This window comes from Schistocerca gregaria, chromosome X (genome assembly GCF_023897955.1).
Source record: "Schistocerca gregaria isolate iqSchGreg1 chromosome X, iqSchGreg1.2, whole genome shotgun sequence".
Taxonomy (NCBI): domain Eukaryota; kingdom Metazoa; phylum Arthropoda; class Insecta; order Orthoptera; family Acrididae; genus Schistocerca; species Schistocerca gregaria.
Window position 1 is genome coordinate 388,609,137 of NC_064931.1, and position 27,973 is coordinate 388,637,109.

At 43.4% G+C, this 27,973-nt stretch overlaps 1 protein-coding gene across 2 annotated transcripts in view; it reads right to left on the reverse strand.

Moving 5' to 3' along the window:
• LOC126298774 (1-acyl-sn-glycerol-3-phosphate acyltransferase alpha-like) overlaps positions 1-18,258 on the reverse strand; it is a 588,589-nt gene extending 570,331 nt beyond the window's left edge. Inside the window, exon 1 of one of the 2 annotated variants that reach the window (XM_049990225.1) lies at positions 18,124-18,258. The gene's annotated coding sequence lies outside the window, so the exon portion shown is untranslated. The remainder of the gene's footprint in view (positions 1-18,123) is intronic. The other variant, XM_049990226.1, reaches the window with a different exon arrangement.
• Between the last annotated feature and the right edge of the window lie 9,715 nt (positions 18,259-27,973).

Sequence of the window (27,973 nt, forward strand, 5' to 3'; positions counted from 1 at the left end):
CGAATCTCCGGCGGGAGGGGCCGCGCAGTTAGTGACATGGCGCCTCTAACCGCGCGGACACTCCGCGCGACTATACACCAATTTCCCTCTATCAGTATAGTACAGTGTGCAGAGACTTAAATGGAATCTTTCCATATGCGTTTCCTGCTTTAGTATTATCAGTAACTCATGTCTCTATTCATTGTTGCGTTAACACATTTTCCGCACTGCGTTGTCAGTGATTTAAAATGTGAGCTGTGGAAGGGTCGGTACAACGTCGTGAATTACCCTGTCGTGCCTTTTTGTGACATTGAAGGGTAGGAAGAGCAGGGACTTACTTCTTCAAATGGGTTGGCTCTGAGCATTATGCGACTTAACTTCTGAGGTCATCAGTCGCCTAGAACTTAGAACTAATTAAACCTAACTAGCCTAAGGACATCACACACATCGATGCCCGAGGCACGATTCGAACCTGCGACAGTAGCGGTCGCTCGGCTCCAGACTGTAGCGCCTAGAACCGCACGGCCACTCCGGCCGGCACTTGCGTCTTCGGTCTTCAGTTCACAAACATACAAAATAGGGAAGCGCATGACCACAATTCTGTGACCTACCGTCTTTCGCGCTTCTAGCCTCCAAACCACCCCCTCCATCCTCTTACACCCCAAATAGACGGATTATCAGATAATAGCTTCTACTGCACTTAGATGTGGCACACACATTTAATATTCTCTCTTGACATATTTCATTTAACAATAAACATTAATTTTATACCGTTAAAACATTATTTTTAATAGTCTCCGATTTTTCCATCCCCTGTAACGCGAGGACTATTAGTCTTAGAAAAAAAATGGTTAAGACATTTTTGTATGAAATGTAATGTAGCTTCCTTTTTTTACCAGTTTTAGAGCTATTCAAGAAAAACAAAAAAGTGACCTTTATAACCCTTAAAAGACACCCAACCCCACCCCTAAACTCACACCTCACCGGAGAGGATTTTTAATATGCTGTTCAAGGCGCTCCCCCCTCCACTGTACAAAAATCTTCCAGCTACACGAATTTCTCATGATTAAAGGTATGAAGGAGCGATCTGTATTTGCTTTGAAGAAACTTTTTATAGATTTGGTTGCATTCAGTACTGTTTATACATTATGACCGGTTTCATCATTAAGACGACCATCTTCTGGTCTTTCAAAAACTTATTGTTATATGTCCTGTTCCATTATGACTGTGTCACGCATGCTATGTTCACATTATTGACATTATAGTGTATGACATGCAGTATATTCAACACAGGTTTGTTGAAAATAAAAATACAAATAAAAACTGCACAGTTACAAAGCACCTTGGCAATTAGGGATGTCCACACGCACCACCTTCCACTGATATTTATTAGATGTTGAACTGTGTAACAGAGCACATTTGTGCACACGTTTACCTTTACATGACGAGTTCAACAACTGATGGATCCACATTCTTTGAAGTACACAGTTCAACTGTTCAAAAGGCTCTGAGCACTATGCGACTTAACTTCTGAGGTCATTAGTCGCCTAGAACTTAGAACTAATTAAACCTAACTAACCTAAGGACATCACACACATCCTTGCCAGAGGCAGGATTCGAGCCTGCGGCCGTAGCGGTTTCTCGGTTCCAGACTGTAGCGGCTAGAACCGCACAGTTCAACTAATCAGCATATTGCATACTACAGTTGAACAGTGTGTTTCAAAGAATGTGGATCCATGATTATTTAGCTCATCATGCAAACGTAAACGTAAACACAAACGTGCACTCTTACGCAATTCAACATCTAACAAGTCTCAGTGGAATGTTATTTATGTGGACATCTCCAGTTACAGGTGCTTTTTAACTGTATTGTTTTATTTGCGACAAACCTGCTTTTATTTTTAGCAAACATGTGTGCAATGTGCCAAATACTCTCCACTACAATGTCAAAATGAATTACGTGATACAGTCATAATGGAACAGGAGCGTAACAACAAGTTTTTGAAGATAAGAAGATGACAGTCTTAACCGCTGATATTATTCATCAGGAATAAATAGTATTGAATGCTATCTCAGCTGTTGAAAGTTTCCTCAAAACTTGTAGAAAGGAGCAATGAGTCTGAATTATTGCTTTGTTTGGCCTTGACAGATTTTGAGATAACGTTTGACTCCGTTTCAATTGAATCCGCACCAGCAGTCATTCATAAGCAGGACATTCGTTCATGTTAAATTAATAGATTGAAGAACATAGAGGGTCCTTCAAAGCCTTTGCGTGACGTGAGACGTATAAGGGTATTACAACTCGTCATGGGGAACAAGTTTTGTTAGAAACAAAATGCCCACTACTGCTTCCCGGCGACGCTAGGCGTCTCTGTTTTGCTGTTTTGAATTCACCGAACCTGGGACGATCAGATTTCACCCGTCTAGCAGAGTCTACTAATCAGTTTTGCTGCATCTGTAGTCCAGTAAAGTGACAGAGTGCTTTTCCACACGGAATCATTAAGAATGTGTGTCTCTTAACAGAGAAAGATATTTTAGAAGCGAATTAGGAAGGTTAATTTTGCTCTGTTTAACACCTATCACACGGAGTAAATGACTGCATTATAGGCAACATACATCACATACGCACTTTGCAGAGTACCTACACCCTTCCGCCTCTCAGGGCATGACCAAGAACAAAAGTAGTTGAGTTGACGTGTCGCAACCAGGCGCACCACGAAGAAAAGTTCGGCGGATGTCGATGGCTTCTGCTCCTTTTAGTACAGATATGGAGATGATTTCCGTTGAAAACATATATGTTTCATATGGGCCTGAACTTGGGTGGATTCTATCACCGAAACCGGTTGTAGTTAAACAAAACTAATACACACAGCTGATATTGTTTTTGTTGCTACAAGTAAATAATTTAGGAGCCTAGCGCCGCCGGGAAGCTTCAGCGAAATTTTTTCTCTAACAACAGTTATTCACCATAAAGTGATCTGTGTTTGATGAAGACTCTACAAGTTCTGTTTGGCTTCATAAAGAGAGAGGGGAATTTCAAAATCGGAATACTGGTCAGACAACGAAATTCTAGATCACCAAAACTACTTTTAGCAGTCGCACAGGAAGATCTGAGATACTTAAAACATAAAAATGAAGAATAAATACAAGTTAATAGAACATTTCTCAACCAGGTAGTTTTTGAAGATAAAATATTGCCTGTAAACAGTGCTAACGACTTCGAAGTGTTTACAGAACGGCGTCACGAAAACAACCAAAAGCTCGCAACGTTGTACTGTTTGCGTCTACTTCCTCTTCTTGCTGTTCTGTAGCTCTACAGTTCATTGTGAACTAAGACTCTTCAGTAATCTCCGCTAATCATCACGATCCAACGCTCGAGCTTTCAATATAAAGTAATCCATTTTTTACAAATCCTCCACGACTCCATCTAATCATCTGGTTCTTGGCCTATCCCGTCCTCTTTGGCCCCTATATTTCCGTCTAATATCCTTTCAGCTCTTTCACATCACTTATTAGTACAATCTACTCCACCCATCTCAGTCTGCTTAATGTCACTGTTCTTCTAATAGATGGATCGTTACTTACAGCTCATGACAGTAGCTCCTCCTACATCTTCCTCTTTCATAAGTTGGGCCAACAATTCTTCGAAGCATCTTTCTCTCATACGCCTCTAGCGTTCCAATCACTTTTGATCTTAATGACCAACCTTTGGAGGCATATACACTACTGGCCATTAGAATTGCTACACCAAGAAGAAATGCAGATGATAAACGGGTATTCATTGGACAAATATATTATACTAGAACCGACATGTTATTACATTTTCACGCAGTTTGGGTGCATAGATCCTGAGAAATCAGTACCCAGAACAACTACCTCTGGCCACAATAACGGCCTTGTTACGCATGGGCACTGAGTCAAACACAGCTTGGATGGCGTGTACAGGTACAGCTGCCCATGCAGCTTCAGCACGATACCACAGTTCATCAAGAGTAGTGATTGGCGTATTGTGACGAGTCAGTTGCTACGCCACCATTGACCAGTCGTTTTCAATTGGTGAGAGGTCTGGAGAATGTGCTGGCCAGAGCAGCAGTCGAATATTTTCTGTATCCAGAAAGGCAACATACGGTCGTGCATTATCCTACTGAAAAGTGGTGTTTTGCAGGGATCGAATGAAGAGTAGAGATCCGGTCTTAACACATCTGAAATGTAACGTCCACAGTTCAAAGTGCCGTCAATGCGAACAAGACGCGACCGAGACGTGTAACCAGTGGTACCCCATACCATCACGCCGGGTGATACGCCAGTATGGCGATGACGAATACACGCTTCCAATGTGCTTTCACCGCGATGCCGTCAAACACGGATGCGACCATCATGATGCTGTAAACAGAACCTGGATTCATCCAAAAAAATGACGTTTTGCCATTCGTGCACCCAGGTTCGTCGTTGAGTACACCATCGCAGGCGCTCCTGTCTGTGATGCAGCGTCAAGGGTAAGCGCAGCCATGGTCTCCGAGCTGATAGTCCATGCTGCTGCAAACGTCGTCGAACTGTTCGTGCAGATGGTTTATGTCTTGCAAACGTCCCCATCTGTTGACTCAGGGATCGAGACGTGGCTGCACGATTCGTTACAGCCATGCGGATACGATGCCTGTCATCTTGACTGCTAGTGATACGAGGCCGTTGGGATCCAGCACGGCGTTCCGTATTATCCTCCTGAACCCACCTATTCCATATTCTGATAACAGTCATTGGGTCTCGACCAACGCGAGCAGCAGTGTCGCGATACGATAAACCGCAATCGTGATAGGCTACAATCCGATCTTTATCAAAGTCGGAAACGCGATGGTACGCGTTCCTCCTCCTTACACGAAGCATCACAACAACGTTTCACCAGGCAACGTCGGTCAACCGCTGTTTGTGTATGAGAAATCAGTTGGAGACTTTCCTCATGTCAGTACGTTGTAGGTGTCGCCACCGGCGCCAACCTTGTGTGAATGCTCTGAAAAGCTAATAATATGCATATCACAGCATCTTGTTCCTGTCGGTTAAATTTCTCGTCTGTAGCACGTCTTCTTCGTGGTGTAGCAATTTTAATGGCAAGTATTGTATAAGCTCTAAGTGTTCTATAAATGGTTAATTTGGCGACACGAGTTAAGAGTCTTGAGGATGACAGTTCTTAACTCAAAATTGGCTCAGATGCCTGCGATTAATCTCTGTTTTAACTTTATATGAGGTAGCATTAGCGGAAGTGACTTTCGATCCCAGATATTTCAACTGCTCAACTTTTTCAAAAGTATAAGTTATTGAGCCATATACTGTTTACCTGTAGCACGCCTGTCGTCGAGTCTCTTCATGTCTTCCTGCATCTTGTTAAAGTATTGTGACGTTACAGCCTCCCTATATAAAACAATTTCGCGCAGAACAGCCTCGCAGAGTTTCCAATGTAATCCGCTTAATTATTTATATTTATTATAAACACTAACGGTACTATAATAGCCAGTCGAGGGACTGTCGAAATCACTTTTACATCTGTCAGTATGGTCCTGTTAAGAATGACATACTGATATTATTTACTAGTAAGTTTTGAGTCCAGTCATCACAGATCTGGTCCGATTTCCGGTAAGTTCGTATTTTTTGGGCAAAAGATAATCCGCAACTGTATCGGAATCACTTTCGTGGCCAAGTAACACACCATCAACCTGGGCACTATAATGTGCGGCGCTCTTGACATCATAAAAAAAGAGTCCCAACTTCACATCGTTAATACACGAATATGGCTGTCACTTAGTGTCTATCAAGAAGGTCCTTCAACATGGAAGCAAGAAATATGGCTATGGGGGTCTCTGTTTGCGGAATACAAACAAGAAGGCCTGTGAGAATAATATGTGGTTTTCACCAGATGTCATCACGAAAGCGCCTCTTCAAGGAGATAGGCATTTACCTGCACCGTCATAATACATATATTCGCTAATAAAATTCAGTGTAAATAATCAATCACAATTTGAGAAGAACATTGATATCCATACATAAATCGCCAGAGGAAAAATGATCTTTATTGCCCATTATAAAAGCTGCAAGTAGTTCAAAAAGGACATCAATATGCAGCAACAAAGTTTTTGATCGTTTCCAAATAATATAAAACATCCGACAGATAGCAAAGCAAGTTTCAGAAATTAACCTCAAATCATTTCTCGTGGCACAACTCCTTACATTCCATGAACTAATTTCCCTTTAAAGTCTGGGTGCCTGAAGAAATACTAATGACGTATACATATCTTGTAAACTCACTCGTCCCACGTCATTTCAAGAAATCGATCAAATGACCTATGAAACATTAAATAACTAACTCTGAGAAGAAGTTCTCTTGCAGTGTCCCACGAACAGCTTGGGGACCAGTAAGAAAATGAGGTGGACTCTACATTATGTAGCCAGTCGACAAGGGCGTTATTAGAAAAAGCGGATTTCATAAAACATTAGTTCAGAAGACACGACGAGAAGCCATCAGGCTGTCATTACCCTCTTTGCTTAACCGCCGGAACACCTCCTCGCTGATCCCTGACAATATTTCCTGAATGGAGCGTGCAGCGGACTGTCTAAATCGTGCTGTTCAAATGGTTCAAATGGCTCTGAGCACTATGGGGCCTAACATCTGAGGTCATCACTCCCCTAGAAGAGAACTACTTAAACCTAACTAACCTAAGGACATCACATACATCCATGCCCGAGGCAGGATTCGAACCTGCAACCGTAGCGGTCGCGCGGTTCCAGACTGAAGCACCTAGAACCGTTAGGCCACACCGTCCGTCAATCGTGCTGTGAACGAAAGTTGGTGCAGAGATATTATGTTGAAGATTGTAGAAGTTAGAGTTACTGCGTACTAGGCACACAACGTGTTCATCTGTTGCATAGTGAAAAAGAATTACCTCCATACTTTGAGGCGGAAACTACTTTAACACAGGAAGCGTTTTACACATACTTCCGTATATTCCTGACAAATGAGAGAAACACAGATACTCGTAGTGTTATCGCGACGCTCAATTACGCTGTGACTTGACACATTGTACCGAGCCCTGCAAACTCTGTTTGTTTTACTTCTTCGCTGTCGATATCTGGCTGTCGCAGCTGTGCTGATTACATGCAGATTCGATACTGATTAGGTGGATTCCTGGCGCACCAGAGGTACAGATATCACTTCCGAATATGTAGGTTTCACATCTTATTACATAAAGCCGTGTATCGCAGTGTTAAATTACTCGATATATTTTCGGAAAATATTTATTATAAAGATCCTCTTCTAAGTGCTTACTGATTTACTTTAGATTTAACTCACAGGAAGCAAAGAGTCATGTTAGATATCTCGTACAATTTTCATGCTCGGTCTTCCTATGAATGGGAAAAATTTACTACTTGTTGGCTCAAATAGCTCTGAACACTATGGGTTTTAACATCTGAGGTCATCAGTCCCATAGAACTTAGAACTACTTAAACCTAACTAACCTAAGGACATCACACAAGTTCACGCCCGAGGCAGGATTAGAACCTGCGACCGTAGCGGTCACGCGGTTCCAGACTGAAGCGCCTAGAACCGCTCGGCCTCGCAGTTACTGCTGGTGATCTACAGGATTCAATACTGGAACCTTTCCCGTTCTTGCCATATACAAATGACCTTGCACCTTACATTGACAAAGCGGAAATAGTGCGCTTTGCTGATGATGTAACCATCACGATCAAGTCCAAAAGACTGCAAAAACAGAAAGAGGAATTATAACTGCTGTCGTCTCCTGCCCAAACACTGGTTTAATAATGCTTTCCACGTTAGATTATCCTCCAAAAAACTTTTCATTTGTGTATAACCAGTGCTGAATACATAGATACACTGGGGGAAAAAATCGCAACACCAAAAAATAATGTACAGGTACGAAATTTTCGAACTACTTCCGTCTAGGTAGCACATTTAAGTTAAAAAATGGCTCTGATCACTATGGGACACAACTTCTGAGGTCATTAGTCCCCTACAACTTAGAACTAGTTAAATCTAACTAATCTAAGGACATCACACACATCCATGCCCGAGGCAGGATTCGAACCTGCGACTGTAGCGGTCTCCCCGTATCAGACTGCAGCGCCTAGAAACGCACGGCCACTTCGGCCGGCCACATTTAAGTGACTAACATTGCAAGATAACATATTATGTAAGCGCTGGTGCATTAATGACCGGTGTAACCACCAGTCTGTTGAATGCGAGCATGAAAAACGTAAATGCATTGTGTTGCGCAGAAGCCGAATGTCAGTTTGTGTGACGGAGTTCCATGCCTGTTGCACTTGGTCGTTCAATACAGGGACGGTCAGTGCTGTTTGTGGATGGCGGTGGTGTTGTCGTCCGATGATGTCCTCGACTGAGGCAGGTCTGGTGATCGAGCAGGCCAAGGCAACATGTCGATGCTACAGCATGTTGAGCTGCAACTGCAATATGTGGGCGAGCGATCTCCTGTTGGAAAGCACTCTCGGGAATGCTGTTCATTAATGGTAGCACAACAGGTCGAATCATTAGACTGACGTACGAATTTGACTGGGATAACCACGAGAATGCTCCCGCTGTCATAAGAAATAGCATTCAGACCATAACTCAAGGTAGGTTGCACGCCCTCAATCAGCCTCTTCCTAACCAAAACACTTTTAGGAACATGAAGTCCATGAATGGCTGTAAATAGTCTCCAAGTAGCCGAACAGAACCATTTCTAGTCAATAATCGGTTCAGTTGGACCAGGGAAACCAGTCCATTCCATCGAAACAGAGCCCACACCATTATAGCACCACCATCAGCCTTCAGAGTGCCTTGTAGCCTACTTGGATCCGTAGCTCCGTGGGGTATGCGCCACACTCGAACCGCACCATCAGCTCTTACCAACTGAAATCGGGACTCATGTGACCAGGCAAAGGTTTTCCAGTCGTCTAGGGTGCAACCGATATGGTCACGAGCCCAGGAGAGGCGCTGCAGACGACGTCGTGCTGTTAGCAAAGGCACTCGCGTCAGTCGTCTGCTGCCATGGCCGATTAACGCAAATTTCGCCGCACTGTCCTAATGGGTAGGTTATTCCTACATTCCACATTGATTTCTTCGGTTATTTCACCCGTGCTGATTGTCTATTAGCACTGAAAACTCTACGCAAATGCCGCTGCTCTCGATCGTTAAGTAAAGGCCGTCGGCCACTGCATTGGACATGGTGAGAGGTAATACCAGGAATTTGGTATTCCCGACCACTCTTGACACTACGGATCTCGGAATATTGAATTCAATAACGATTTCCGAAATGGAATGTGCCATATATTTATTTCCAATTACCATTCAGCGTTCAAAGACTGTGAATTCACGTCGTGCGGCCATAACCACGTCGGAAACTTTTTCACATGTATCAGCTGAATATAAAGACGAGGGTTGGAACTTCAATAGTGGCAATTATTTATTCACAACCGATTCAAAAGAGTTACTGTCCTTCACAGTATTCACCAGCGCTGTGTAGAACCAGTTGCCAGCGATGTGGAAGGCGTAGTGTACCGTTAGCAGAGCATCTTCTGTTGATAGTGAGAATGGAGCGATCTAAAGTTTTGGTGGTTCTCGTGTACGACTGCGATGGTGTTATCCTAACGCATTACGTTCCTCCACGGCAGACCGTCAATGCACAGTATTACTGTTCGTTTTTGGAGTATAACCTGCGACCAGCTTTGCGAAAGAAGCGGCGACACATTCTGCCCAACCCACCCATCATTTTGCACGACAATGCTCGGGCGGGTACAGCGCAAGCTGTGGCTGCCCTGTTCGGTCGACGGGACTGGGAAGTACTGTACCATCCACTATACTCCCCGCACTTAGGTCCTTGTGGCTTTCATTTGATTCCGAAGATGAAGGATCCACTTCGTGGCATTCGCTTAAGAACTGTTCCAGACATTCGACAGGCAGTAGACAGCTCCATTTGCACCATCAAAAGAAAAGGCTCAGTTAACGGTATACTACGCCTTCCACATCGCTGGCAACAGGTTCTACACAACGTTGTTGACTACTTTGAAGGACAGTAACAGGTGCAAATAAGTAACTCTTTTGTATCGGTTGTGAATAAACAGTTGCCACTATTTAAGTTCCAACCTTCGTATCAGCTCTACGAGGGCATTGGCATTTTTACACTATATGATCAAAAATATCCGGACACCTGGCTGAAAATGACTTACAAGTTCGTGGCGCCCTCCATCGGTAATGCTGGAATTCAATATGGTGTTGGCCCACTATTAGCCTTGATGACAGCATCCACTCCCGCAGGCATACGTTCAATCAGGTGCTGGAAGGTTTCTTGGGGAATGACAGCTCATCTTCAGGGAGTGCTGCACTGAGGAGAGGTTTCGATGTCGGTCGGGGAGGCATGGCACGAAGTCAGTGTTCCAGCACATCCCAAAGGTGTTCTACAGGATTCAGGTCAGGCCTCTCTGCAGTCCAGTCCATTACAGGGATTTATTGTCGTGTAACCTCTCTGCCACAGCCCGTGCATTATGAACAGATGCTCGATAGTGTAGAGGTTGCAATCGCCATCCCTGAATTGCTCTTCAACAGTTGGAAGCACGAAGGTGCTTAAAACATCAATGTAGGCCTGTGATGTTAAAGTGCCACGCAAAACAACAAGGGGTGCAAGCTACCTCTATGAAAAACACGACCACACCATAATACCACCACCTTCGGATTTCACTGTTGGCACTACACACGGTGGCAGATGACGTTCACCGGGCATTTGCCATACCCGCGCCCCGACATTTTTCCACTGTTCAGTCGTTCAATGTTTACGCTGCTTACACCAATCGAGGCGTCGTTTGGAATTTACCGGCGTGATATGTGGCTTATGAACAGCCACTCGGCCATGAAATCCAAGTTTTCTCACCTCCTGCGTAACTGTCATAGTACTTGCAGTGGATCCTGATGCAGTCTGGAATTCCTGTGTGATGGTCTGGGTAGATGTCTACCTATTACACTTTACGATCCTCTTTAACTGTGGGCGTTCTCTGTCAGTCAACAGACGAGGTCGGCCTGTACGCTTTTGTGCTGTGCGTGTCCTTTCAATAAAATGGTTCAAATGGCTCTGAGCACTATGCGACTTAACTTCTGAGGTCATCAGTCGCCTAGAACTTAGAACTAATTAAACGTAAGTAACCTAAGGACATCACACACATCCATGCCTGAGACAGGATTCAAACCTGCGGCTGTAGCGGTCGCTTGGTGCCAGACTGTAGCGCCTAGAACCGCACGGCCACTCCGGTGTCCTTTCACGTTTGCACTTCACAACACATCAGAAACAGTTTACCTTGAGATGTTTATGAGTGTGGAAATCTCGCTTTCAGACGTATGACACAAGTGACACCCAATCATCCGACCACGTTCGAAGTCTGTGAGTTCCGCGGAGGGCTCATTCTTCTCTCTCACGATGTGTAATGACTATTGAGGTGGTTGATAAGCAGTAAGTGGCAGTAGGTGGCATCACAATGCATCTAATATGAAAAACGTATGTTTTTGGGGGTGTCCGGATACTTTTCAAAATGGCTCTGAGCACTATGAGACTTAACATCTATGGTCATCAGTCCCCTAGAACTTAGAACTACTTAAACCTAAGTAGCCTAAGGACACCACACAACCCCCAGTCGTCACGAGGCAGAGAAAATCCCTGACCCCGCCGGGAATCGAACCCGGGAACCCGGGCGCGGGAAGCGAGAACGCTCCCGCACGACCACGAGCTGTGGACCCGGATACTTTTGATCACATAGTGTACTTCGTGCACGCCATACTCCCGCCATTGGTATAAATGCATATTGTTATCCAATGACTTTGTTACCTCAGTGTAAGCCCTCACTTCACGAAACACTGCGGAGAGGTATGGAATTTAATTCAGGTCATGGGCTCAAAGTCTGGTGTCCAGGAACTTTATGCCAACATCTCTGGAATAGCAAAGAGAAAGCTACCAACAGAGCGTGATGTATTCAGACGGTTATTCCTCCAAGTAGCGGCGACGCCCGACGTTGCTTAACTTCGATGATCTGACGTGAACCGGTGTATTCAGCGAACCAGGCCGTTGGCATCCTACCTAGTAAAGCCTTAAAAGTTGAGTACAGCTATACTTGTTTCTACTAGATTACGATTAAAGTAAAAATTCAGTTATTGAAAGGTCCAGAAAGTAGCCATGTTTCCAGAGAGGAGTTTGTATTATTTTTAAGTCTACTGACATGGATTACATCATAGTGAATTGTTACAAACATTATCCACAAAGTGTGCAAATAATTAACTATCTAAGTTACTTTATAATTCAGTCTTAACTAGCTTACTAATTCTTGCGTCGTATAAACTGTATCTTTGTTGTGGTAGTAGGCATGTTTCTGTGTCCAACGTTTCTCCTCCTAATTAAGAATATTTATAGGCATTCACGCAACGGTCGGGTCATATCATCATCAGATCGGTTTTTAAGATCGCAAAGTCTCGCCGACTTGTCATGAATCATGTAGTGCGGAAAAGTAGATGCTGTTTGTTTGCTCAGCAGTAAGGCTTGCCGAGCTCTTCTGAGTTTGAAGTTACAATCTGATGTTATATAGCATATGAGCATGTGTCCAGCATCAGAAGACGAAACTTTAACCACAGACACAGCCCTTCGACCACAGCCTAAGGCCCAGGTAACAAAAATCGACACGGATGTAAACACTGTCTGGGAAAGCATGTACAGTATAAGCTGTACCTTGCTACGAGAGCCTAACAACAAGACAAGTGCTACGCCAAAGCTGGCTTTCGTGTACCTCTATATCGGAGGGATGTTAATCCAGGGTATCTAGCTGGCATGAATCCAGCAAACGTCGGCGCACCGATAACTAGAAACAACTGGACAACGTAGAACGATTAGTTGTAAGACTACGTCATTCTTGTAACAGACACGTAAATTTTTCTAGGGAGTGTTCCATCACCGTTTGCCTGCGTCCGTCCAACAATGCTACAGGTGCGGAGTAAGAGGTTTTGCTAGAGATGGACGCAGGGCAGTACTACACCTAGTAACACATCTGGATGCTCGAGTCACATCTTAAATAACAACTGCATTTCTTCTCGACATCGTAAACATCGTTCTTACACCTAGATCAGCATAATGAAGTACCGCGCGGGATTAGCCGAGCGGTCTCGGGCGCTGCAGTCATGGACTGTGCGGCTGGTCCCGGCGGAGGTTCGAGTCCTCCCTCGGGCATGAGTGTATGTGTTTGTCCTTAGGATAATTTAGGTTAAGTAGTGTGTAAGCTTAGGGACTGATGACCTTAGCAGTTAAGTCCCATAAGATTTCACACACATAATGAAGTAATTTATAGTTACTTTTAGTGTAGCTATCATAGCAACAACCAGTCAGAGAGTAAACTTGGTGCCGGCCTGAGTGGCCGAGCGGTTCTGGGCGCTTTAGTCTGGAACCGTGGTGACCGCTACGGTCGCAGGCTCGAATCCTGCCTCTGGCATGGATGTGTGTGATGCCCTTAAATTAGTTAGGTTTAAGTAGTTCTAAGTTCTAGGGGACTGATGACCTCAGAAGTTCAGTCCCATAGTCCTCAGAGCCATTGGAACCATTTTGAATAAACTTGGTCACGCCTGTTTTTCTTGATCGTTTTTATGTCGCTCAACTACCTCAGGTGTCAGGTACCACAATCAGTTGCGGAATGGTTCAAATGGTTCAAATGGCTCTAAGCACTATGGGACTTAACATCTGAGGTCATCAGTACCCTAGACCTACAACTACTTAAACCTAACTAACCTAATGACATCACACACATCCATGCCCGAGGCAGGATTCGAACCTACGACCGCAGCAGCAGTGCGCTTCCGGACTGAAGCTCCTAGAACCCCTTGGCCACAGCGGCCGGCCAGTTGCGGAATACAGGTGACGCAGTGGCACGGATGCTGACTTATGGAAAGATTTTCTGGTGAAAAAATGCATAAAATGTATACGCAATTTTCGAGCTGCAGAGAAGGGTTCACATGTATAACAACCAAAAATATGAATCAGGCTCATTGCAAATATTTGTTCGAAACACTGTGGATTTTAACTACACCTTCTGGGTACATTTACCAATCCGTTATGCACATCAAAAAGAAGTTAATAGTTACATCACAAACAGCGCTATCCACTACCATGGAATAAGAAAAAATACTAAAATTACCTTTAAAACAGCATTTGCTTCACAGTGGTAAAACTATATAACAATTTCCCAAGATTAAAGAGATTAGAAAAACGAACTTATTTAAAAATGCAATTAAAATATACTTGGTGAGTAATACATTCTATAGTACAAAGAATTGTTTACACAACTCAGAGGAAGGTTGTGGTGTAAAATATGACAGAAGTATATAATAATAATAAAAATAAAATATCTCTTATATCGACAACAGTTCGCACCACATTTTTTTTTCTTTTTCTTATTTGGGCTGTTTTAAACATTCTGGCCTCTTATCTGGAAGAACATAGTTGTCAATCTCCATCCGGCAATCCTGATTTAGGGTTTCCACTGTTTCTATAAATTAGTTCAGGAAAATTCCCCGATGGAGCCTACTATAGGGCCACAGCTGATTAGCTGACCAATATTCGTCAGACTAGAACGTAATGTATGTAAATGCTTGTATATATGAGTCACACTTTTTTCTTATTCTTAAACTGTAGAACCATGAAATGTCCAATGCCCTTACAAAAGTGATCCACGGATAGGTAAAACTACTAGTACTAATACTACTACAAAAACTACTACTAATGGACTCGCATTCAGATGATTGCCTGTTCAAATCCCAGTCTGGCCATCAAGACAGAGGTCTCTCATGATTTCCGTAAGTCGCTTCAGGCAAATGCTGGGACAACTCATTCGAAACGGACATGGCTGAATTCGTTGCCCACCCGTTTCCATTATACGCCGTCCCTAATGACGGGAAGTTAACAATGTTCTAACCCTCCTCCTTCTCGTACCGTAACTGTTGTTTACTCGATTTCATTGTATACTTTTTTATCTCTGCGGCGTGTTTATTTTACTCGATACAGTTTGCGAAGCGATCAGCTGAAGTGCACAGAAATTTGATTAGGGTATTACGATCCTGCATAGCGCACTCAATACTTCACGTTAAAGGGGAGCGTGCGGGCACAAAAGCGCACAGCTGTTGTTACAGTCATTCTGCACGCGTGGCTCAACAACGAACCGACAAAATCGCTCTAAATGTGCTCGAATGTCGGTCACTTCGTTATCTGATCCGTATACAGCACACTTCCCCTTCTATAAAAATACATAAATGGTTCCAGAATTCCCAGTCGCTATTTCACAAGCAAATATATGCAACTGGTTTACGCTTAAGTAATCTTGTGATTCCGTTACGTTCGTGGCTGGGTAACAGGCTGAAAGGTCACCTGTTGTAATTAGCCAGACGATGCAAACTATCATTCTTCCATTTTTCTCCTGTCGCGGAATTAGCATGTTTCCATAGGTAACTCACGCGTGCCTTGGTCCTCTATATAACTGACCGCACAACATAGCGATGTTCCTCTCTCATTGTCACCAGATGCTCCCACAACATAATCCGCATAATTATGTCAAGAAACAACGAATATGGTCAACATCATATCAAATACGAGGCGTGTTTTTTTTTAAGTAAGTGCCCTTTGAAATTAAAAAAAGACGTGCTAAGATGTCTAAATAATTTCATTTTTACATGAAAGCCTGTAGATTAATCCACTTTTCTACATAATTTCCGTCAATATTGAGGCACTTGTGATAACGTTGTACAAGTTTTTGAATACCCTCCTCATAGAAGTCTGCCGCCTGACTTGTTAACCACTGCATCACCACTGTTTTGATATCGTCATCGTCTTGAAGACGCTGACCGCCCAGATAAAACATGGGTGGCCTACGTCACACCAGAATCAAAGCAACAATCCATAGAATGGCGGCATTCAGATTCACCCAGAAAAGTGTAAATTAAGCAAACAATTTCTGCACGGGAAAACATGTGCACAGTTTTTTGGCACAGAAAAGAAGTATTGCTTGCGGAATTTCTGCCTCGTAATGAGACAACCAATGCAGCAGCTTACTGTAAGACATTGCACAATCTGCGCCGTTCAATTCAGAACAAAAGACGTGGCAAGTTGAGCAAGGGCATCGTTTTGCTGCAAGACAATGCCCGTCCACATGTGGCGAATCAGACCAAAGATCTCATCACATCTTTTCGATTGGAAACTCTTGATCATCCTCTGTACAGCCCCGATCTTGTGCCCAGTGACTACCATCTGTTCCTGCACTTGAAGAAATACCTGGGCGGTCAACGTCCACATGACGAAGTCAAAACAGTGGTGACGCAGTGGTTAACAAGTCAGGCGGCAGACTTCTATGAGGAGGGTATTCAAAAACTGGCACAACGTTATCACAAGTGCCTCAATATTGACGGAAATTATGTAGAAAAGTAGATTAAGGTACATGCTTTCATGTAAACATAAAATTATTGAGATATCTTAGCACGTCTTTTTTTAAATTTCAAAACGGTACTTACTTAAAAAAATACGCATCGTATTTCGTCATTACAGAAAAACCTATGGCTAAAGAGTGGCATGTTGGACCGCTGCTAGACCACGATGAGGGTATGAAGTAATAATATAAAATTTAAAATTAGAGCTCGTAAAACAACGTACAGTGATAGTATGAAGAAAAAGTATGCCTAAGTGGGGAGTCAGCTGTCAACTCGGACCTCTCTCTGTTTTATTTTTTATTTCTTTATACTTACTCACAAAGTCACATGCTCTAGACGAGAGGTGGGGGACGTTGCGTTCGCTTTTTTCTTTCAAGCAATACTTATAAAATGATTGACAGCCTTGTCTGAAAAGTCCTAAGTTTTGGTAAGCCAAATTTAAAAAAAAAATTGAATTTTTAACTTTTTAATTTTACATCCTTTGTAGTTTGATAATTAATAACAAGCACGTCTCATTTTTATGTTCCTTCAATCTTGATTACAGATCTGATTATGGCAGTAGCCAAAACCAAGTTATAAATGAAGAAATTTGCGGGAGCTATTCCGAAAGTAAGGTCCGATTGGGTTTGAAATGGAAACCACTCTGAAAATCCGATGAAGCTTTGCACAGATATGTTCGGCAGTGTCTCTAGTTTGGCTATCGATCGCGTCACGTCTTCTTTTCATTTCTGAGCGCACAGTGAGCACTTAAACATGTTTATAAAATAGTGCCTTCCGCCAAGTATGAGGGTCAGGTGAGGGATTTCGCCTGATACCACGCAGCCCACATAACATAACTGTCATGCGTGTCCTTCTTCATGACAATATTCTAGGCCACACTCTGCAGGGGCAATGTAGCGGTTTGCCGTGGCGGACGTGTGTATTTTGCACTTACCGACGTATCCGTGGACGTTGGCCATGCGTGGCTTACCGTATCCATTGTTCGTATTGATTCAGTTCTACGTTCACTCGCTACGAGTTTGGAGAATTTTCCACCCAGGGATGTAATCACCTACCATACTTCATGATAAACCAATCATAGACTGCGACGAGGAACGACCAGTCTACCAATTTCTTTATTGATAAACCTATGTTTGTTCGTACTAGACGTATGCGTAATTTGTCAAAAGATGACTCTGTATCAATATTTATACGTGTCTGATCACCCACAATACAGACCGTAATTGGCTCCCTCTGCGTTTCATCTCTGCTCGAATGAACCGCTGGCTATCAAGACAATGTTTTGGCACAGACAAGGAGCTGTAGACCAGCGTAGAGAATTGGTGGAAAGAACAGGCGGCTGCCTTCTGTGACGAGTGTATCGGATAATACAACGCTACGACAAATATCTCAATCGGAGTGATGACTGTAGAGAAGTAGCTAGAAGGTATAGCTGATTGTTGCAAATACTGTAAAACATATTTGATGTTCACAGTGGTTTCCATTTCGCGACCGATCGGATCTCACTTTCCGATATCCATCGTTTTAAGCGATCTAGACGACTTTATTCACAAAGTATTCACAATTATCTCAAGTTCATTAGGGGAAACTGATTTCCTTTATCGATAAAGTACGCGCTTAGCTAGTGAGCCACGCTGAAGCGGTCCGACCTGCACTTATTGCGCAGTTCCGGTGACTCGGACGTATGAGGTGTCGATGGCACGTAGGACTGACGCAGCGCACGCAGGCAGACAGCGGAGACGCAGCAGCAGCAGCAGCACCAACCTGTGGCGTCGAGGAGGCGCGACTGATGCGTGGTGGGAGGCGTCTGTTGATACCAGACACACATCGCGCCGTCACGGCAGACGGCCAATCGCGCTCCACGGGATCGCTGGCCCCCGGTCACTTGTTTTGACACGGCCAGCCTCTCAGTACCTAAACAACGGGGCACGACACACTACCCGGCACAGTGAAGGAGCTGCACCAGGGCCACATCTGTGCTGCAGCGTAGGCTCGCGCCATACAAATTAAAAACAAATGTCTACTTTGGTGCGGGTCCCCTGATAACCGTAACTGGTGTGAACATGATTATTTTGTATGAAATTATTCACCTGGTATTACCAGCGGATAGCTGATGTGAATTAAGTAAGCGTTCACCTCTCAAACCACGAGTTCCCTCGCGCCAAATGCCCATTGGGATACAGTCAAACAAGTAGCACTTCAGTTGGAAAAACCACGAAGAGGTTTTTGAAAAAATGATTAAGGCAATTACTGCATTTTGAAATGAGCTAGATTTCGCGTTAAAGCCCGATTGCTTTCATTCCTGAATGAGATTTTCCCTCTGCAGTAGAGTGTGCGCTGATATGAAACTTCCTGGCAGATTATAACTGTGTGCCGGACCGAGACTCGAAATCGGGACCTTTGCCTTTCGCGGGCAAGTGCTCTACTCATTCTACATCCCACAGGCTGTGGCTAAGCCATGTCTCCGCAACATCCTTTCTTTCAGGAGCGCTAGTCCTGCAAGGTTCGCAGGAGAGCTTCTGTAAAGTTTGGAAGGTAGGAGACGAGGTTCTGTCAGAAATAAAGCTGTGAGGACAGAGCGTGAGTCGTGCTTGAGTAGCTCAGATGGTAGAGCAGTTGCCCGCGAAAGGCAAAGGTCCAGAGTTCGAGTCTCGGTCCGGCACACACTTTCATTCCTCAGTTCATTCACACCAGGAATCGTAAAACGTCGGTGGTATTCTCCTAATAATAAACACGCTCACTTATGGCCACTAAAGCAGTGGAAAAAGTTCGTTTTCCAAAACTTAAGTTGATCAAAAACATTATTCATTCCTCCATGTTAGATAAGTGTCTCAACATCATTGGGAGTTATATTTTATGACAACTAAGTTCGCAAGATAGCATAAAATGGGGTGAACAGGGACAGCTTTGAACTAAAAAAATTGACAATTTTAAGAAGTAAAATGACAATCAAAATTACATGGAGTTATGGTGCATGAGATAGTGAGTTGTGTATGGTGAGTAGAAAAGATTGGTGATCACTTTCTGCTGGACTGAGGGATTCTCCAGTAAGGTGACCAATCCGGTTGAAAGATGCTAAAACGATACGTGGAGTAGTGTTACTTTCAGCATGGGTGTGCTGTAGGATGGTGACAATGTCACACTGAAGAGTCCGTTAACTGATGCCACTGTTGGAGTGGAATGTATATAGGGCTGAACGGGAAATTTGTTGAAGGGTGTTAAGTCGCTGGAAAGGATGGATATTTTGGTGGATGATGGTCAAGAATCTGACGATATCTCTGGCAGTGGGAGGTGAGAGGAGGCATTTATTGATTTGTCAATGGATCACACGGGCACTGTTGGTTCTGGTTTGCCGAGTGGGGGTTTGGCTTTGAATATGACAGAATAGGTACAATGGGTATCATTGCAGGTGTTGCAGGTGAGGAAACGAAGCGAGATATAGTCACTGAGAAAACGGATGGCTTTACAGTGAAGACAGGTGGGTGGATTTTTGTTGTTAGTGGTGTGGTTTTCATTAGGTAGGATACATTTTTGGCAATAATAGGATTGGGTGAAGTAAATTTATGGTTCGAGTTTGTGACGGAAGTTATACATCTACGTCTACAGGGATACTCTGCAAATCACATTTAAGTGCCTGGCAGAGGGTTCATCGAACCACCTTCACAATAGTTCTCTATTATTCCAATCTCGTACAGTGTGCAGAAAAAACGAACATCTTTATCTTTCCGTGCGAGCTCTGATTTCCCTTATTTTATTATGCTGATCGTTTCTCCGTATGTAGGTCAGTGTCACCAAAATCTTTTCGCATTCGGAGGAGAAAGATGCTGATTGAAATTTTGTAAGAAGATTCTGCTGCAATGAAAAACGTCTGTTTTAATGATGTCCACCCCAAATCTAATATCATTTCAGTGACACCCTCTCTCTCCTTTTTCACGATAATACAAAACGTGCTGTCCTTCTTTGAACTTTCTTGATGTACTCCGTCAATCCTATCTGGTAAGGATCCCACACCGTGCTGCAGTACTCTAAAAGAACACGGACAAGCATAGTGTAGGCAGCCTATTTAGAAGATCTGTTACATTTTCTAAGTGTCCTGCCAATAAAACGCTGTCTTTGGTTAGCCTTCCCCACCACATTTTCTGTGTGTTCCTTTCAAAAGTCAGGGCTCTCTCGGTGAGAAACAGATCAGTGGTGAGAGCACACTTAGATAAAACGCCATGAGGAGAGTGGCGCCTACGTAGATGTAGATGGACAGGGCCATGTGGAATTCTAAGGCAGGATGGGAACTGAGCCCAGAGACCGCCTCTTTTGCCATGATCTCAGGTCCAACCTTCTTTATCACGGCAGTGAGGGTGGAAGACGGTGGGGAGACTAGAGTTATCTGGTTTGGGAGGTTGTGTTGAAGAGGATGAGGTGGCATGAGGGTCGAATGTAGTGTGTGGGATTTTCAGGAACAGGTTGTGGCTGCACGGTCTGTTGCTGTAGTCGTACGTTCACTCCCCTTTTGGTGACATGAGCATGCAAACAGTCCTTACTGAAGCTACTAATAGTGCTTGTAGGCTAAAAAAGCTGTAAGAAAAATTAGCAGCTATAGACATGTTGACAGGGTGCAATTATTTTTTGCTAGTTCCAGGTCTGGCTGGCTACCAAATGAGAGAAAGTTGCAGAATGAAACTTGTGATATATTGTTTCTTTTAACTACTCAATTAACGCCCAAATCAATGCTAGATACAATTTCAAAAGTGACATTCACATTTGCAACTCCATCTCCCTTGGCAGTCGGTTTAAGGTATTCGCCCTACATGTTACAGAAAAGACATACAGATTATCTGTGGATCGAATGCTCGCTCAGTACTCTGTGATTGTTCACTTTGAACTAGCAGTTCTCAGTAATCACTGCACAGTACGCCATGGGGAATTACGTTGTATGAAATAAAGTCACAGTTCACACAGTCGTCATTTACGTTCGCTCGGTGATACTTTCCTACACTCCTCGATTTTTTTAAACCTCACTGTCACTTAAAATTAAAACATTTTTGTAGTAATCAGTGTATACACGTCTGACTGGGTCCTCCTGACACAACATAGTAATCCTACTCATGGTTACAAGTTAGCACGAAAGCGCTATTTTATGATTGGCTGTCCAGATGCAACCAATCGGCTTGCGACTTTGATGTGTTCAATCTCACATTTTCTGTCTTGCACCAACCACAGTAACATACTAATTTAGATTAGTTCTATTGAATAACAACTTTGAAAACAAAAATAATAGCAGATTAATCCTCCTCTAAATGACTGAATTATTTAAAGAAATTTGTAGTCTCCCCGTTACCGTGAACTGGCACAATACAGAAGTTTCCCCACTTCGTGTGACTCAGTCACACAATACAGAATCACGCTATCATACACTCAATTACTCACAATTGTAAATAATAACACGTAACATAAGCATCACATTTATCTCTCGTTCACTCAAGCAATAAAACAAATGAAAGTTGCAGTATTTAATAGAAATAGTTATGCAGTAAAATGGAAATTGTTACGAAAAAAGAGTACCACTCCATCTGCGATCTCACTCTCAGCTCCTCTCCACTTCATGAAATTCCTCAACTTTTTCTTCTGTTTTTTTTCTGGAGCTCTAGTAAAATGTACACAATTTCACTTCTGTTAAAAACTTTTCCATGTCTAGAGATTACACATACATCTGCAGGATTACTTTCATACTCCCCCTCTTGTAACTAGTCGATCTGTCCATTCATGACAAATTAAAAAAACTTGAAAAAACCTGTCTCCTCTCTCTGAACCTTAAACATTCATCCTCCTCTGCACTTCTACAGAATAACTGACCTTCACTATCGTACCCCCTTTGTCCTCAAAACAAATAAATTATCACTAACTGTCTTCAAAATGTCCTTCCTAGTTCCCTATTCTAGGTCTTGTAGTCCTTGTCCGCAGCTCGTGGTCGTGCGGTAGCGTTCTCGCTTCCCACGCCCGGGTTCCCGGGTTCGATTCCCGGCTGGGTCAGAGATTTTCTCTGCCTCGTGGTGACTGGGTGTTGTGTGATGTCCTTAGGTTAGTTAGGTGTAAGTAGTTCTAAGTTCTAGGGGACTGATGACCACAGATGTTAAATCGCATAATGCTCAGAGCCATTTGAACCATTTTGCAGTCCTTCTTTATCTGTGCTCCCTCCTTCTTTCTGACAAGACTTCTTTTCTGTTACACTGTGCACATGCTCACCTGTTCATCTGATTCTTCGTTATTTTCAATACAGCCATTCAACAAAGTATGTGGAATGGAAATGAAGTCCCATGCGTCTTGACAGAGCTTAGGGGAACGAAGCGAGAGACCCGCACCGCCGTACTAGGCATGATCCTAATGGAGGTGGTTTGCCGTTGCCATCCCCCGACCGAAATGGGAATAAATGATGATGATGAAGACGACACAACAACACCCTGTCATCTCCGGGCAGGTGAAAATCCCTGACCATGCCGGGAATCGAACCCACGTCCCCGTGCTTGGGAAGCGAGAACGCTACTGCGAGACCACGAGCCGCGGACACAAAGTATGTACACTACAGTATTTACTTTCCCACTTCTAAGCCACCACTAACTATGCGTATTGCTACTATAATTATGTCGTTTATGTCATTTGTATCACCATTATCGTTACTTTCGGGCTGTGATAACTCTTTGTTATTGTATTCAAAAGTTGAAGCCATCGAATTCAGTATACTCCATTCCGTTCTGAAACAGTTGAAACTTACCAGACGTGTTCTATTTTCTCGTTCTCGTGATTATGCACCATTTGTAAAACGCACACGTACCAGTTGTTTAGAATATACCTCGATATTATCATACATTCATCAATGTGATCTGTAAATAAGGTTAATATCATTTTGTGTATTTGGTGAAGCTAAATGCCAGCTTCCTGCCCTTCTACCATAGTTGACATTTTGGAACACACCCACTCTGTTTACATTTACCTTTTGTCTCCTTTATGCATTACCCTGCAACCTACATCAGATTTTGATGAGTGAAACGCCGCTGAATTCATCTGTTTCAGAACTACGATACTAACAGTAAAAATTATTTTAACTTAATCTGAAAAAGAAAACGTGATACTGATATCTCTGAAATAAAAAATATTTACGAAAAGAGACTATACGTCGTTTACTGAGGACTTTCTCATAATTCACCTAGATAGAAACAGAATTATGATGCAGTAAACGGTGCCGGGAATATTTGAGTTCAACAGCTCAGCTGAATCACCGTGTATTCGATTAAATATCAGAAGCAGAGTGAATACTGTGGTATTATCACTGGTGATCACAATGGCTGCGTTTGTACAGTCTCTGTATCCGTACATTACAGTATCCTCCAGACATGCATGTATGTCTGTAGGTTATTGTAATAAAAAGTTACAGACACCGTATAAACACAGACATTGTAATCATCAATGATAATACCACTGTATTCATTGCGCTTAAGTCTTCATACACGACTGACGATAGTGAAATATTTGTCTTTACCTGTGTGGGATCACGAAATGTCCGAGCATAAGGGTTGTGGACAACGTGAAATAATTTATAATTATGAAGGTTAGGGTCGGACCTGCATGCGTGCAAGGATAGCCGAAGTGGTTACGGCGACCGCTCGTGTTAAGCACGAAATCTGAGTTCGAGTCCACGTCAGGCACAAACAGTTGACCTTAATACGTGTTCGCAAACTGCAAATCCATTTCGTAACAGTGGTATTAAAGAACACGGGTCATATGGGTCGCTAACAGCATGAACCTGGCATTCATTCCTCTTTAATATGCCGTATGACCACAGAGGATCGAGTGGCAACAAGGTGTCCTTAGCTAAATCAGGTGTGAGAAGTGCATATGAAGGGGTCAGAACAAGCACTGAGGCGCCGTGACTGGAAATAATTAACCAATTGACGCCAGTATACCGAGGATAACTGTAACATACCGACTTCAGAGGAACTCTGCAGTCTATAATGTTATATCGCTCTTAAAGTAATATTAAAGGCCCATCTAGGAATGTATAAGAAGATGAATGGATTACTGTTCAAAGCATGAAGTACTGACAAAGTTAACCGAACTGGTCAGGCATTGCTCGTGCGGGCTCGAGCTCCGTGCAGTAATATGATTCATTATGTAATTAACGGTCAGTGCTCATGTCACTGACAAGTCACGTATCAGTGTCGTATCTCAATATACATCTACATCTACATCTACATGACTACTCTGCAATTCACATTTAAGTGCTTGGCAGAGGGTTCATCGAACCACAATCATACTATCTCTCTACTATTCCACTCCCGAACAGCGAGCGGGAAAAACGAACACCTAAACCTTTCTGTTCGAGCTCTGATTTCTCTTATTTTATTTTGATGATCATTCCTACCTATGTAGGTTGGCCTCAACAAAATATTTTCGCATTCGGAAGAGAAAGTTGGTGACTGAAATTTCGTAAAAAGGTCTCGCCGCGACGAAAAACGTCTATGCTGTAATGTCTTCCATCCCAACTCGTGTATCATATCTGCCACACTCTCTCCCCTATAACGTGATAATACAAAACGAGCTGCCCTTTTTTGCACCCTTTCGATGTCCTCCGTCAATCCCACCTGATAAGGATCCCACACCGCGCAGCAATATTCTAACAGAGGACGAACGAGTGTAGTGTAAGCTGTCTCTTTAGTGGACTTGTTGCATCTTCTAAGTGTCCTGCCAATGAAACGCAACCTTTGGCTCGCCTACCCGACAATATTATCTATGTGGTGCTTCCAACTGAAGTTGTTCGTAATTTTAACACCCAGGTACTTAGTTGAATTGACAGCCTTGAGAATTGTACTATTTATCGAGTAATCGAATTCCAACGGATTTCTTTTGGAACTCATGTGGATCATCTCACACTTTTCGTTATTTAGCGTCAACTGCCACCTGACACACCATACAGCAATCTTTTCTAAATCGCTTTGCAGCTGATACTGGTCTTCGGATGACCTTACTAGACGGTAAATTACAGCATCATCTGCGAATAGTCTAAGAGAACTGCTCAGATTGTCACCCAGGTCATTTATATAGATCAGGAACAGTAGAGGTCCCAGGACGCTTCCCTGGGGAACACCTGATATCACTTCAGTTTTACTCGATGATTTGCCGTCTATTACTACGAACTGCGACCTTCCTGACAGGAAATCACAAATCCAGTCGCACAACTGAGACGATACCCCATAGCTCCGCAGCTTGATTAGAAGTCGCTTGTGAGGAACGGTGTCAAAAGCTTTCCGGAAATCTAGAAATACGGAATCAACTTGAGATCCCCTGTCGATAGCGGCCATTACTTCGTGCGAATAAAGAGCTAGCTGCGTTGCACAAGAGCGATGTTTTCTGAAGCCATGCCGATTACGTGTCAATAGATCGTTCCTCTCGAGGTGATTCATAATGTTTGAATACAGTATATGCTCCAAAACCCTACTGCAAACCGACGTCAATGATATAGGTCTGTAGTTAAATGGATTACTCCTACTACCCTTCTTGAACACTGGTGCGACCTGCGCAATTTTCCAATCTGTAAGTACAGATCTATCGGTGAGCGAGCGGTTGTATATGAGTGCTAAGTAGGGAGCTATAGTATCAGCGTAATCTGAAAGGAACCTAATCGGTATACAATCTGGACCTGAAGACTTGCCCGTATCAAGCGATTTGAGTTGCTTCGCAACCCCTAAGGTATCTACTTCTAAGAAACTCATGCTAGCAGATGTTCGTGTTTCAAATTCTGGAATATTCCATTCGTCTTCCCTGGTGAAGGAATTTCGGAAAACTGCGTTCAATAACTCCGCTTTAGCGGCACAGTCGTCGATAATAGTACCATCGGCACTGCGCAGCGAAGGTATTGACTGCGTCTTGCCGCTTGTGTACTTCACATACGACCAGAATTTCTTCGGATTTTCTACCAAATTTCGAGACAATGTTTCGTTGTGGAACCTATTAAAGGCATCTCGCAGAGAAGTACGTGCCAAATTTCGAGCGTCTGTAAATTTTAGCCCATCTTCGGGATTTCGCGTTCTTCTGAACTTCGCATGCTTTTTCCGTTGCTTCTGCAACAGCGTTCGGACCTTTTTTGTGTACCACGGGGGATCCGTTCCATCTCTTACCAATTTATGAGGTATGAATATCTCAATTGCTGTTGCTACTATATCTTTGAATTTGATCCACATCTCGTCTACATTCGCATAGTCAGTTCGGAAGGAATGGAAATTGTCTTTTAGGAAGGCTTCTAGTGGCACTTTATCCGCTTTTTTAAATAAAATTATTTTGCGTTTGTTTCTGATGGATTTGGAAGAAATGGTATTGAGCCTAGCTACAATGACCTTGTGATCACTAATCCCTGTATCAGTCATGATGCTCTCTATCACCTCTGGATTGTTTGTGGCCAAGAGGTCAAGTGTGTTTTCGCAACCATTTACAATTCGCGTGGGTTCGTGGACTAACTGCTCGAAATAATTTTCGGAGAATGCATTTAGGACAATCTCGGAAGACGTTTTCTGCCTACCACCGGTTTTGAACAAGTATTTTTGCCAACATACGGAGGGTGGGTTGAAGTCCCCACCAACTATAACCGTATGAGTGGGGTATTTATTTGTTACGAGACTCAAACGTTCTCTGAACTGTTCCGCAACTGTATCATCGGAGTCTGGGGGTCGGTAGAAGGAGCCAATTATTAACTTAATTCGGCTGTTAAGTATAACCTCCACCCACACCAATTCGCACGGAGTATCTACTTCGACTTCACTACAAGATAAACCACTACTGACAGACACAAACACTCCACCACCAATTCTGCCTAATCTATCTTTCCTGAACACCGTCTGAGACTTCGTAAAAATTTTTGCAGAACTTATTTCAGGCTTTAGCCAGCTTTCTGTACCTATAACGATATCAGCTTCTGTGCTTTCTATTAGCGCTTGAAGCTCAGGGACTTTTCCAGCGCAACTACAACAATTTACAACTATAATTCCGACTGTTCCTTGATCCAAGCACGTCCTGTAATTGCCAAGCACCCTTTGACATCGCAGCCCATCCCGCACTTTCCCGAGGCCTTCTAACCTAAAAAACCGCCCAGTCCACGCCACACAGCCTCCGCTACCCGTGTAGCCGCCAGCTGAGTGTAGTGAACTCCTGACCTATTCAGCGGAACCCGAAACCCCACCACCCTATGGCGCAAGTCAAGGAATCTGCAGCCAATACGCTCGCAAAACCGTCTGAGCCTCTGATTCAGACCCTCCACCCGGCTCTGCACCAAAGGTCCGCAGTCGGTTCTGTCAACGATGCTGCAGATGGTGAGCTCTGCCTTCATCTCGTAAGCAAGACCGGCAGCCTTCACCAAATCAGATAGCCACTGGAATCCAGAGAGAATTTCCTCAGATCCAAAGCGACACACGTCATTAGTGCCACCACCTGCAGCTGGCTGCACCCTGTGCTCTTCATGGC